The sequence below is a fragment of the Rhamphochromis longiceps genome, linkage group LG15, assembly GCF_057381845.1.
Source record: "Rhamphochromis longiceps isolate RC_006_pf linkage group LG15, R_longiceps_female_GT1.1, whole genome shotgun sequence".
Classification (NCBI taxonomy): domain Eukaryota; kingdom Metazoa; phylum Chordata; class Actinopteri; order Cichliformes; family Cichlidae; genus Rhamphochromis; species Rhamphochromis longiceps.
The window spans coordinates 28,987,927-29,002,973 of NC_140571.1; the positions used below are offsets into that span (position 1 = coordinate 28,987,927).

At 41.9% G+C, this 15,047-nt stretch overlaps 1 protein-coding gene and 1 long non-coding RNA gene across 2 annotated transcripts in view; one reads left to right on the plus strand and one right to left on the minus strand.

Annotated features, from left to right (window-relative positions):
* LOC146652882 (uncharacterized) overlaps positions 1-1,321 on the minus strand; it is a 30,016-nt gene extending 28,695 nt beyond the window's left edge. Inside the window, exon 1 of the mRNA XM_085381417.1 lies at positions 1,191-1,321. The gene's annotated coding sequence lies outside the window, so the exon portion shown is untranslated. The remainder of the gene's footprint in view (positions 1-1,190) is intronic.
* A 1,916-nt stretch (positions 1,322-3,237) lies between these two features.
* LOC146652884 (uncharacterized) lies at positions 3,238-10,728 on the plus strand. Its single transcript, XR_014907522.1, has 2 exons — positions 3,238-6,348; positions 6,641-10,728. It is a non-coding gene; the product is annotated as an uncharacterized LOC146652884 (long non-coding RNA).
* The last annotated feature ends 4,319 nt before the right edge of the window (positions 10,729-15,047 follow it).

Genomic DNA, 15,047 nt, shown 5'->3' on the forward strand with positions numbered 1-15,047 from the left:
ACCTAGGGTCACAGCTACAGATGTTGACCAAAAGAACGAAATCGCAGATACAAGCAGGGAAAATCAGCTTTCTCCAAAGGGTGGCTGGCTTCTCCCTTAGAGATAGGGTGAAATGTTTATCCATCCAGGAAGGGCTCAGAGTAGAGCCGCTGCTCCTCCACATCGAAAGGAGCCAGTTGATGTGGTTCAGGCATCTGACTAGGATTCCTTCTGGGCGCCTCCTGGGTGAGGTGTTCCTGGCATGTCCCACCTGGAGCCCCCCGGGGCAGACCCAGGACATGCTACAGAGATTATATCTCTTGGCTGTCCTAGGAACCCCTTGATGTTTCCCCGGACAAGCTAGAGGAGGTAGCCGGGAAGAGGGAGGTCTGGGCTCCTCTGCTTAGGCTGCTGCCCCGTGACGCAACCCCAGATAAACGGAAGAAGATGGATGGATCGACTGAGAACAACAAAGCTGCAGAAAGAACCTGTCGTTATGCAAACGAGCAGTTTATGATAAATTAATTTACACCAACACAGCCATAAAGACGACACGTACAGCTCACACACTCAAAAACAGCCGATCGACTCACACTGTAAATCATTCTGTATTCACACGGATTCAAAACCTCTGATGCTCTGTGCAGCCAAGGCTTCATGAACTGTGACATCAGACACCTGCTGCAGGTGAGCAGATAAGCATCCAGTCTCACACAGAGACACACACACAGACAGTCACACACACACTCGTTTCTCGTATCATGTGATGGTACGTCACAGCGCACATGTCTGAGTTTTCCATGCATGTGCGACGCGGGTAACAGTTACCGGTTACAAAAAACAGACGTGCCAGTGCTGCGCGTGGTATGTGAGCGGCCCATAACTGACTGAAGCGACCGCTGCTGTGTCACGTGCGTAAACGCGCCACTCTATTAACCTGAGGGCATGCAGCTACAGGGGTTAAACATCTGCACTGCGCAGTCTCCGTGTGTTCCTGTGGGGAAGGCTCGACCCCGCTGAGTCACCCTACCGCTTGACCCTGACCAGCTGGCAAACCAGAAGTGAACATCTGCCTGTAAGCGGAACAGCAGCAGCACAGCTCTCTCTCTCTCTCTCTCTCTCTCACACACACACACACATGCACACTCCTACACACACACACATGCACACACCTACACACACACGCACACACGCACACACACACGGCTCACCTCTGTTGACAGTCCGGAAAACTCGGACCGGGGTTGCAAGTTAGACGGTCTTCTCCTGACTTCCGGTTTAAAAGGTTTAAGCCAATCAGAAGCTCCAGATGTTTGCCACACCCAGGAAACGTTTAGCAGCCTTTCAGTCACTCCCCCCACCCCCCCCCCCCCACACACACACACACACACACACACGCACACATGAAACACTTTCACTTTGTTTCCAGATGCTTCTTCATCATCTGCCTGTGCAGACTCCCTTCCTTCGTGCCAGATGTGATCCATACCGCCTAAAGTGATGTCATGAGGTAGTAAATATTAGAGTTGAATGTCTGGAGACCGGTCGAGACCATTTTTACGTGGTCTTGGCCTTTTCTTGGTCTCGACGGACTTTGGTCTTGGTCTTCTCTTGGTCTTGCTGTCTCGGTCTTGCTTTCTCAGATCGACATTGGCTATATCGCAATTCAGGGTCTGCAGTACGCAGCCTTAACTGTCCTCAAGGACCACGTACTCAAAGACCGCTAAGGCCGGAAGTGCGAGGCTTGTGAAATGGGACGGTCTAGCCTTCGTCGCGCTGCCCAGGTTGCCTAGCAACCATGATACTAACAGCTGGAAACGTTTCATACAGCTTTGTTTGACAGAAATGAAGGAGAACATATTTTTGTTCATTTGTTTCTACATGAGCTTTGTATGATTTGATAAGTATCTGAAGCTGAGACCACAGGACTGTAAAAACATGATTTTTGGGCTTCATTTCTGTACTGAACAGTCATTTTAAGATTAGTTGGTAAATAACAATTAGCTAATGTTATTCATGAGACTAAAGTCATCTCACTTTGGTAATGCAAATATAATATGGCCAATATTATAGTTATTATATTAATCATTATTAGTTATTACAGCAGTGAGTTTGAACTCTGTGTCAACTTGAATCTTTACTGAGCTTCAGTAAAGATTCAAGTTGGAGTTATTTATATTTGCTGTCACCTTAAATCTTCACTCAAAGACAAGTATCTTTGACAGTGTATATATAGGTGTATTATATATAAGAGACAAATATTGTTTTTAATATGTTGGTGTTAAGTTGAAATATTAAATGTTTGTCATTTTTATGTTTACCATTTGTACATAGTTTTAAAGAATTCTTTCTGTCCTCCCCTCCCCAGATCCTTAAGATTCTGGGAGGGGGGCGGTAGTGTTTTTATCACAGGAACACCCTTGTTTGAAGTTGGCAAACTTCCTCCCCTTTGTATGGCTTCACTGTGTTATCTAGGGTGAACCATCTAGGGTGTGGGGGAGACTACCCTCTTTATGACCAAGGATGTTCCTCCACACACACACACACACACACACACACACACACACACACACACACACACACACACACACACACACTTACTTAAATACAGAAGTTCACACATCTTTGTAAACTGTGTCTCAATAAAAATTCGTGGTGGACACAGGCCTCCCTTGCGCAGGTGTTTGATCGAGTGACTGTCTTGTTTTCTTCATGATGAATAAGTCTCTAGAATTAGCGGGGCTTGTGGAAACACAGACACAACATTTATTTGGTCCTTCGGAGCCGGGTGTTGTGCCAAAAAGTGATTGTCTGCCAAAAACTGATTTCCAATGTTTCCGTGTATTTTTTATGTGTAATATCTTTACGTATGTTCGTAAATAGACTGCGGTGAACAGGGTTTACAAAGGGGTTATATATAGAATTTAAAAATTATCAGTTTTTCAAGTATCTTCACAACTCTGTGTTATTGTACTTACATTATAACCAATCCGGTCCTTTATCCCTACTTAAAATATTTTTACAGAACTATTGTAATATTTGCTGCCATTTCTGCTGTCCTCTTGGCCAGCTTACTCTTACAAAAGACATTTTTAATGTTAATGAGATTGTTTTTAACTGCAAAAATAAAGGTTATATAAAAGTCACTGCCAAAAACTGATTGTGGCTTCTACCTTGTTACACGGATGTTGTTTGTGGCTCAAGATGACTATATGTAATCCATGAGGGATGCATTGGACATCTGTTTCATATATTATAGCCCAACAAGTTACTTATAGCAGTTTAAATACAAGCAATCAATTTTTGGCAAATACCGGAAATCACTTTTTGGCAGACAATCACTTTTTGGCACAACACCGGAACCTAACACATTGCATCCACCGAGGAGAGGGAGAGGACGCCACCGCAACGTCTGGGATGATTGACGTAAAGCCCTGGTGTTTTTGGCTTGTCACCAGGCCGGGAAGTTTGCGCCTGAACTCCCCTCGGGATGGATGACGATTGACGGGATCCAGAGACTCTTCCCATGAACGTAAACAAACAGTGAGTACAGAAGGCCTTAGAGAGCGGCTACGTGACCCTGCGTTGAACGCAGGTACGGGAGCGCGCTAGCAGCGTGAGAGAGACGCAGGCTTCTCCGTCGTGTGGGGCGTAGAGACAACCTAGGTTCGGTGACTCCGCCGTGAAGAGAGTCCGGAATCTCCGCCATATGGGGCGTTAGAGAGTTTTCAACAGAGAGCGCTAGCTGTGCGTGTAGACACAAGCAATAGGCCTATGTTGTGTGTGTGTGTGCGGGCCCGACGTGGTCTGCGTGAGTGTGGCTGATTGTTGTCTAATGGAGAATAAACTGTGTAAGTCTGCCTTGAAAGAGGATGAAATACACTGCAAAGTTTTTATTGGGCAGCACGTGATGTGTGGATCGTTGACGAATGAAGTGTAATTGTGATTTAAGCAGAAGTGAGTGTGAGTGTGTCTGACGTCACGGTGTGTGTGAAAAGGTATCCAGCTGGGGCAGACATGATTCTGCAGATCACCTGCCCAGTAGACAAAAATAAATAAAATAGTTGTGTTGGTGAATGATAGCATGAAGAGTGTTTGGTGTTTCTCAGTCTGAAACAGCTGTAATGCTATTTTCTGTTTTGGAGGAAAGTACAGTTAAAAAAAAAAAAACAGAGAGAGATGTGTGTTGTTTAAGCAGTGATGAGAATAATGAAAGTGTGATGAGAGACGAACAGAAAAACATACAGGAAATGCATTAACCATACTAACCCTTACATGCATATACACTGTTACATCCCCCAGGAGGATGTCTCTTCTCCCTATTAACCCTTTGTTTTGTCCAGGCTCCACCTCCTCTGTCCTGATTGGATGTTGCGCAGAGTCCGGCTAATTGGTAATCAGCAGAGCACTATTTAAGGCCTGTGGAGCTGTGCTTCTGTGCCCTCTGGCCATTTTGGGTGCCATACTTGTGAAGGCTTGCATGCCTTTGTATTTTGTGTGAGCATTGTTGTTTCATGTTCAGACTGCTTGTAGGGGAGAGCTGCCTTTTGTTTTGACACCCTGTTTTCTCCTGTTTATGTGTTGTTAGGTAGGTTATGGTTATAGGTTGTATATTTTGTTTCTTTGGAGTTAGGTAAGTTTCTTTTGTTTCTACGTCAGGGATGTTTTGTTTGTTATGTTGGCCTTGGCTCTCCCTGACGTTACACCTCGGTCTGAACCCCATCACCAGTGTTAAATAAACCTTTTAAAATTACCATCTTGGCTCCTCCTTTTCTATCCACATTTATGTTCGTCCCTTCAACCCCCTAGACTAGCCAGGGGACGTAACAACACATACAATGATACTCATGAAGACCAGACAGCATCTTAAGCATGAGATTCTGTTTGTCATCTTGTCCAAGTAGTAAGATGAAAGTGATACATAGACTAGTGGACTGAATATTATAGGAGGACAGATGGTTGCATCATAGAGGAGAAAACAGAATGCTGATGAGAGGTTTTAAATGAGTGAGCTGAGTGAGTTGATTGTGAGTTTCTGGTGTGTGAAGAAGTTTTAACATGGCACACATTTAGTTACATGAGAAGAAACTTATTATGTGCTGAGACAACAGGGTTATGCTGTATGTTGTGTGTATGGCTGATTTGGATGAATGCTTGAGATTAAACTGGCTGTTTATTTGTCTTTTGTTATTAAGTTGAGCCTGCCAATTGGGTTGTTACAATTTATCCCCCTGGCATGAAGAACACGTGTCATGACTTTAACAAGGCCTTTCTTTCCTTTGCTTTCCTTTATTTTCTTTCTTTCCTTTTATTTTGTTACTTTCATGGTGCACTGAAAGTTTTGTTTGATGATCTTTGTTTGAGCAGATCTGCACGATTAGAACCGAAGCGTCGTCGAGAAAACTGTTGAAAAGTGAGCTTCTCCAAAATTAAAATGGGCTCAGGAGAAAGCCACTTATTTGGGACAATTAGGAAACAAGTTCCTGTCCAAAAGAATTCAACGAGGAAATCCAGTCTAAATTCTTTTTCTTTTTGAAATGACGTCGTTTTGCTGAGCGTGGAAATGAATGCGACGATAATTTCCACAATCAGCAAAAGAAGGAATCACTGAGTGAATATGTGTGAATTTTAAAATAAATGGAGAAGCTGACAAGACTGACTGACTTAACACCATTGTGTGAAGTTAACCCCCACCTGACAAAGGTGTGGATGTATCTCTGTGTGTGTCTCTGTTGCAGGAGAAGAAGGAGACCACAGGAGGAAACTTGGGTCACATGACTATGTGAACTCTGAAAATTTAACCTTTTAGTTTAAAATTTTCTGTGTCTGTGAATTTACCAGGTACCATTCACTACCTTGTGTTGCTACCAGAGATTACTGTGAGAAAGAGTGTATACACCTACGCAGCGCTAACATTTACATTTCTTTTTACAGCAGATGGTTAATCATGTGATTTGATCATGTGATTTACAGCAGGACGCAACTTAATATGTTTTTCTACCACAGGATTACTGAGATTTTGTGTGAAGGAAACCGTAGTTACAGGCTATATGTTGATGATGAAATTACACTGTGTTAAAATGTTGGAGAAAATGTGAATGTGACAGGGGAGAAATTAATACAGTGTGATGAGACCATTGTTATTTTTCCACAGCGAGTGTTAACTTTATGACTTTTCACAGCTCCTCTGGAATCTGGATGGCCGACACCTGACAACCAGGATGAACCGTGTGTTTGGCTAATGTTTGTTTTTCTTTAAGAGTGCTTGTAAAGGATTCAGCACAGACAGACAAGTGACGATTGAACAGATGTGCAGTGGTTACAAAATAGTTACATGGGGCTCATTATCTGACCACTATTGGGCTCATGGTGAGTAACAAACTTAAGGGAAGTCACTGATTACAATGTGGAATGACGTTGAGATGTTAAATAATTTGGAACAAATTATGGGAAAAAGTAGGAGTTTAATGAGTTTAGAATAAACCTGCAATGATACTTGTCTCTGTGACGCTGAATACTTTATTACACTTACGAGCTGCAGTTGGTTGCAAATATGAAGTTGTTTTAACTTTAAGACTTTTTCTTCTAGGATACAGGCTCAGGGTGGAGCTGCGAGTTAAACAAGCAAAACATTTAATTGGTGACTAATGTTTTTACACAGGGTTACAGCTTGGAGTGAAGCTGCTCCAAGGGACAAACCCTGGAGATTGTTTTAGGGAGACTGTGCAACATTCTTGTACATGTCTCATTGGGGAGTTGACACATGGCGAGAGGAGTGTCGTTTTTTTGATTTGTAGATGTCGTGAGGTGCCATGACGAGAAGGAATGACTGAGAGGATCGCCCACAAGATGGAAGCTGAGGCCTGGAGAGAGTCTTCAGGAGGATCAGAGATCACCTTCAGCACAGAGAGCTGTGCTACTGGGCATCCAAAGGATTGTCACGAGGAGACTTTGCACAGCAAATCTTAAATAAGATGAAAGAGTTTCGACGTTGACGTTAAGGAAGACAACTAAGGTGTACGACGTGCTCTGCCTTAAATCTTCAGCAGCGTTGGAAAATGCAACATGAGGTTACGTGCCAAGCTCCAAAAAGTGACAGCGCAGAGGAGGTCCAGCGATGGACTTGTGGTTCTGTGAACAGCACAAATGCCAGGTGACTGTAAAATAACTAACAGCATTTTTTTCCACAAGTGAAGCCAGTAACTTACTATCATAAAGATTAGCTCTAGTTGCTTGTGCTTTACCTCCATGCGTGAGATCAGTATGTGCAGCAGCTTAAGCTGTACAATGTTTCAATAGTTTATTTCAGCTTTTGACATTGTTAGTTCCACACGAGGTAGATGTTTACTACTGCAGACTAAACTTACATTTCTGTCACCTACAAGACACTTGCCTTTAATGTTACTGTTACTCTCACAATCACACATATTACCATAAAGTGGTGCACAATTCTGAATCTGTCAAACCCTTTTTGCCAACGAAAGAGGAGGGCACTTCTCATGAGTGTAGAGAACACGTGGACAAAAAGTGTAAGCTGAGGGATGACTTAATAGCTGTGCCACTCGTTGAGGGAAAGGTTTGGTTTGTTCATGATTTGAGTTTTACAATAGCAGAGGGACAGACTAAAACAGGTTTTACTGTAGCAGACAGTGAGAGAGTATCTATGCATGACAACTAACATGTTTCATATTTGCTTGAGCAGCAGAGATGCTAGCTTTAACGGAAGCGTGTAAAGCTGTAGAGAGACAATATGCCCTGATAGCCAGTGTGTATTTGCTACTGTACATTTCTTTGTAGTGCAGTGAGTGAGACGAGGTGTGACAACCTCTACAGGGAAACCTGTAGAACACACCAAACTCTTGCAAAATCTGCGGGAGGCAGTGTTATTGCCCAGTAGAATTGCTGTATGTAAATGTGCAGCACACATGTGAGGGGAAGATCCAATTGCGTTAGGGAATGTTTTTGCAGATAGCAAAAGAAGCAGGTTTAGGAGAACATGGTGTTAACATTTTAGCAGTACAACATCAGCAGACATGTAGGGCCACTCACCTACTGCAGGAAAACAGTTGTGATTTACAGAAGGAGCGAGCTTGCAGGGTGGTGTTTATTATCTGTGTGATAAACCGATATTTACTCTATTTAATTTGTAAAATATGTGTACACACACACACACGTAGAAAAATATTTCGTATACACATCCAGAAACGCATATACTATTATATATTGTACATATATTTATTAGTTTCAGATGTAGCCATTCTTGTATTTTGCTTGTTTACATTATTGTATTTTGCACAACTCTGTTGCTTGTGAAGCTCGCACACAAGAATTTCACTCACATGTGCTGTACCAATGTACCTGCACATGTGATGTGACAATAAAAGTGATTTGATTTGATTTGATTTGATATTGCCTAATAATTTGTATAAGACTGCTGCTATTTTGAGCCATGGGCTATACCATGTCTCAACAGGAGGGAGATGAGCAGTAGTTTATACTCACTCTAGGATTATTAAATACTTTTTTAAAAAATGCAGGTAGAGAGAACTAATGGGACAGTAAAGTTAAGACTTAGGAAGACAGGCAGGACATGGTTAGACTGTATAGAATTAGTTAAGATATACATGAGGATTACTCCAACAGAGAACGGTCTGACTCTTTGAGATTATATATGTTAGAGCATTTAGAGTTCTAGTCTTCTGTAGTGATGATAGAAAAGCAGAAGAGAGAACATATTAGCAGATTAGATGCTTGAAATGTTTAAAAGTAAAGTCTTGAGAACAAATGATCTGCCAGATGATTCTGTTTCTCTGCAGGAACAGAGTCTGAAGTCTGGAGATTGGATGTTGATAAGGCCATGGAGAGGAAGTGCTGGTCCAGTCCACGATGGAAAGGTTCCTATCGGGTGCTGCTGACAACGACCACAGCAGTGAAGATTGCTGGAAGAAACACTTGGATACATCAAGCGCACTGCAAGAAGGTGACACACATCCAGGCCAGCTCGGAGTAAGTGGCAGGAAGACCGGGTACAAAGGGGGGGGGAAAGCCTCCAGGGCCCTTCGTCTCAATCCGGTGAAGAAACCAACTGAGCCACAGGTACTCATCAGAATGGCTGGGAATGTGCTGTGCATCTTCTTGAGCCTGTGGACCCAGAGTGGGATGACAGGGAGCGCACTGGGACAGAGCAAACCATACCCAGTACCCGCATGGGTTTTCAACAACTACTGGTGGCAGTTTAAGAACACAACCGCTCACATAAAGAACGAGACCAATGGTTATGCTTGTGATGCCACTGGCTACACATTCTTCTGGACTGTGGCCATATAGCATCACTGAGAGCGAGACAGTTTGTTTGGTTGCTTTAGCAACACATCCAGGAACACTGCCAACTTTTCAACTGCTCTGAACCTGAATGGAAGGTTGATTCACCAGTAGCTGGGAAGGTGAACTGCTCTGGTACGACAGACCTGCTGGTCTGACTCAAAGTATCTGACTTGCTGCAGGACATTGAACAGTTAAACAAACTGGAAACAGGCCAATTGCCTATGTGTATGAAGGGCAATGGATTAGTCCAAGTTGGAGATTTATCATGGAATTTGTGCAACATCATCTATTCTTTTGTCTTCTGCAAGAAGGATGTAAACAGAGAAGCCTTTTGTCTACATTTACATCATGAACACTTGAGGTTTTGAGCCAAGAAGATCAAAACACCTTGATCCAATTTCCTTTACAATTCGTTTTCTGTGGTGACAACAGGACAGGAGAAGAGTTGTAAATGCAGATAATTCACCAGTTGACTCTAACCCCCACAGGATGCCTACAATGAGATTTGGGGGGTTGATAGGAGTCATAAAGAAGGATGTTGACCAGGCTGCAGCTTTGAAGTTAGCTGAGAGCCACATGGACAAACAATAAAGTCAACTGATGTGTTTAAATGCCTATGTCTGTATGCAGTTGGATTGTAGTGACATATGATTTTTGAGAATGATGATTCTTCTTGTTCGACTGTTTACATTCAGTTGTTTACTTGAAGAAATACATAATGAATTGCACGACAGGAGTAGATCCGCCACAAGGCTGGATAGTTTGGTTAATGTCTGGTCCTTGGTGGCATCTTCTTTTGAAAATATTAATTCCTGTTTTTGTATCGTTGATACTGATTTGCTTATGTAAAGGATGCATTTTACCGTGTATAAGATCAATGCTAACTAAGATGATTTCCAATACATTTGTTAATTATGTACTTTTGCAACAATATGACATGACTGAAATTACTGACATGACACAAGCCTGTGTATAAATGACGCCTGTGCTGAAAATGTTAAGCAAGAGGTGCATGGCTGAGAATATATTACATAGGAATAATTTGGAGCATAAAAATGACATAACAGGAGGGAAATGTTAAGTTGAAATATTAAATGTTTGTCATTTTTATGTTTACCATTTGTACATAGTTTTAAAGAATTCTTTCTGTCCTCCCCTCCCCAGATCCTTAAGATTCTGGGAGGGGGGCGGTAGTGTTTTTATCACAGGAACACCCTTGTTTGAAGTTGGCAAACTTCCTCCCCTTTGTATGGCTTCACTGTGTTATCTAGGGTGAACCATCTAGGGTGTGGGGGAGACTACCCTCTTTATGACCAAGGATGTTCCTCTTGTGCTTTTATGTTATATGACCCTTTGATCAACAGGATCACACACACACACACACACACACACACACACACACACACACACACACACACACACACACACACACACACACACACTCTTACTTAAATACAGAAGTTCACACATCTTAGGACCATGTGGGCGTGGCTTTGTTCTGACGTGTTTTGTGTAAACTGTGTCTCAATAAAAAGGGCAGCAAGGGAGGTCGTGGTTGAGGTCATTTTCGTGGTGGACACAGATGAGGCCTCCCTTGCGCAGGTGTTTGATCGAGCGACTGTCTTGTTTTCTTCATGATGAATAAGTCTCTAGAATTAGCGGGGCTTGTGGAAACACAGACACAACAGTTGGCATTACAAAATTTTGCTCAATGCTTACATATATGTGGAAAAAGCAAATGTATGAGCTGTGATAACTGTTTCTGATAGAATGAAGAGTTGACTGATATATTAAATATTCCTTTATTGGGTGAGAAGATCATACCATGTCATAACTGCTTTAAGTCATACAGAATAGATATCAGAGCCTTAAACAGGCTGACATCTGCTAAATGGGTCAAACTGGGCAGAAAGTCTACAAACACATAACATCCTTATAGAATATGGTAAATGGCCTGTATTTGTATAGCACTTTACTAGTCCCTAAGGACCCCAAAGTGCTTTACACATTCAGTCATCCACCCATTCACACACAATTTCACACGCTGGTGATGGCAAGCTACATTGTAGCCAGAGCCGCCCTGGGGCACACTGACAGAGGCGAGGCTGCCGGTCACTGGCGCCACTGGGCCCACCAGTAGGCAGTGGGTGAAGTGTCTTGCCTAAGGACGCAACGACTGAGACTGTCCAAGCCGGGGTTCGAACCGGCAACCTTCCGATCACAAGACGAACTCCCAATTCTTGAGCCACAATCGCCCTGGCCATTGTAAATATGATGTAACACTATAGATCAACTTAGCTCAGAATATATAAAGCATATAAACAATTACAGCAATATGATGCAACAAACACAGCAGTGCTACTAAACCAAAATACTCAAAGCTTCATAGAACTGAAACAAACATGGACATTTATTTTTAGGTCCATTCTGCTGCTGATACATACTTTAGGTTTTTGAACATTAAACTTGTTTCTGCCTTTCATAGTGTGTAACTTGAAGGCCCTGAGTACTTTCTCCCACACTGAAAACACTGGAATGATATAATTATTTGAACATTACCAAATAAGACTGATTCAGAACAGACAATTAGTTATGTTAAACTTTTCTAGCAGTCCTTCACAAACAAGGAACAGTCTGTCTCTCCATCTGTCAGCTGGTGCTCGCTCCTCCTCTTCCTCACACACTGCTGAGTTTGTCCTGGTGGATCATCAGGGGTGCAAAGCCTCACAGATGATGTGCAGCAGTGGGTCCCTCAGTCTGTCCTCACTCTGGACACTTGCAGATGTCACACATGGAAATCAAATGTGTGATAAGCTGCAGGATTCAAACACAAGTGTAACTTATAAATACATGTTCATACTTTTATTACACAATCAGAGAGAAAGAAAAAGAGAGAGAGTGCAGGACAGACAGACAGGTGACAGTCTCAGGTGTATACACTGCTACAAAACAGCACAAGAGAAGGAGGATTTAGTGTTTGTGTTATTACAAGTGCTAAACAAGAAGAGTTCCCAGATGGTACAGTGGACACATGTGTGACTCCTGTGATTAAAGCATCTTTTTTTTTAGCTTAACGAGTGAACCGTCAGCTCGTTCAAACACACGTTAAAGTCCATTTGGCTCAACACCACTGAGCAGAGGCAGCAATATAACATAGCTGTCACGATCCTTGGTCTTTTGACCCAGCGTTTTGACTTTTAGTTTATGTTTAAGCCCTTCAGGTTTTCTAAGTTCATTTTTTATCATGCCTAGGTTGTTCTAGTTCTTTGTTATTAGATTCCCATTGTGTCTTCCACCCCTGTTAAGTCTCCCTTGCACTTCATGTGTTTCATGTCTGTGTCTTACGTTGTCAAGTTCAGGTTGTCATGTCTGCGTTTTATGTTTCCTGTTTTATTTTTGAAGAGGTCTTGTGTTCCTGTGTTCATCGTGTCTAGTATTACTCTTCCACTGGGACGTCGTTATGTTCATGTGTGTCAGCTGTTTCCCCCATGTGTTCCCACTTCTCTCATTAGCCTCTTGTGTGTATTTAGTCTGTTCCTTCTCATTCAGTCTTTGTCGGATCGTCTGTGCTGTTCCCATGCCAAGTCCTGCGTTCAGGTTTTATATATATTATATATATAAAAACCTGAACGCATATATATATATATATATATATATATATATATATATATATATATATATATATATATATATATATATATATATATATATATATATGCATATATGCATATATGCATATATATATATATATATGCATATATATATATATATGCATATATATATATATATATGCATATATATATATATATATATATATATATATATATATATATATATATATATATATATATATATATATATATATATATATATATATGATGAGCATGCATATGCATATATATATATATGCATATGCATGCTCATCATCATTGCCATGTTTAGAGTTTTGTTTGTTTTTCTGTTTGCCAGGGTTTTTCAAAGTTCGTGCTTCCTTTCTAGTTTACCCAGTTTAGGTTATTGCTTAGTTTACATTGTTTTTGCCCTTTTATTTTGTACTGTTCTGTCTGCCTTAATAAACAGCTCATCATCAGTTAACTTTGAGTTTTAGAATGTCTGCACCTGGGTCCACTCTTCACAATCCACGCAGTTTGCCTCGGCAAACTGTGACAATAGCTAACATTAACAGTGCAGTGAATCTTGCTTGTGCCGTCATATTCAGAACTGCAAACCAAGCAGCATCACTGACTTTCAGCTTGTTGTGTTTGTGGATATATGACTGTCTGATAATTATCCATAAAATCCTCTGTAAGATTAAGGTCGACTATTGAACGGCGTATATTTTAAAGTAAAGGCTTTAAAACCAAGTAAACGCTGAAAGTACAAACATCACTAATGTCACATAACTTTGCCGACATGTGGCCAACAGTAATATTTTAATGTTCTTCATTATTAAACATTTGCACATAAATAAGTTACATAATATTCAGTACTTACTTTTAAGAGCTTACTCTTTGGCCGGTCTGCTTCCACCGTTTTGTTTTTTTTGGAGCAAAATTATCCACACCCACTGCCGCACTATGAAGTCTGGGATATGTTGGGCCATGAAGTGCACACTGCCACATCCTTAAAATTCAGGGAAATGAAGGACGCATTTGAGGGCCGCATTTCGAGCAGCCTTTGAATTGGGACAGCCTTCGTCGCGTCGCTGTGACGTAATCGGCCTTAAAATGCGGCCTTTAAGGCTGCAGACCCTGAATTGGGACACAGCCCCTGGCTGCATCCTCCTGAGGACCCGGCCTTCGCGGTCTACGTGGGTTGGGTCCTCAGATGGTCGGGTAGGCCGGAAGTAAACGGCTGGGGAAATTGGTAGTGATGTGCGATACCACTGATTTCCTTTCCGATCCGATACCAAGTAAAATCCAGAATTGCATTATGTAATTGTAATAATAATATAACAATATAGCTTCACAATGATTACAGTACATCAGACTACTTGTTCTTATTGCTTAATGATGCAGAGTTCATCATATAGAAATAAAAAACCTGAAGTTGTGTGCTATTTGAGCATGTTGCCTGCCTGCAGCACTAAAGGACTCCGTGAGAGACGTCTGTCTCGCCCTAGCAGCACCTGTCCCTCTCCTCCTCTTCAGTTTGCCTCAACATAAGCTCATTGTATTTGTATTCTTGTATTTTGCTCGTTTGTGTTGTTGTGTTTGCACATCTCTGTTGCTTGTGGGGCTCGCACACAAGAATTTCACTCGCATGTGCTGTGCCAGTGTGCCTGCACATGTGATGTGACAATAAAAAGTGATTTGATTTGATTTGATTTGATTTGATTTGATATGATTTACTCTGAGGTGTTTGACGAGGTTAGTGGTGTTGCCACGACACCTCACTGTCTTGCCACATGTATTGCCAACCGCGTCTTGGCTGTTTGTGGAGGTAAAATATGTCCGCACATGACTTTGTTTACGCTCAGCCATTGTTGTGAGTGCGCACGCCAGGTGCAGTGTTGCCAACTTAGTGACTTTGTCACTATATTTAGCGAGTTTTCAGAGCCCCTTAGCAACTTTTATTCTAAAAAATGACTAGAGACAAATCTGGTGACTTTTTCTGGTTTTATTGAAGACTTATTTATGACAACTTTTTGATGTGAAAGCACATATCGCTCTTCTCAACAAGCAGCGGGTGCTGCTGTGGGCACCTCGCCCATGCCAAAGCGCTCACGGGTGCTGCTATCAGGG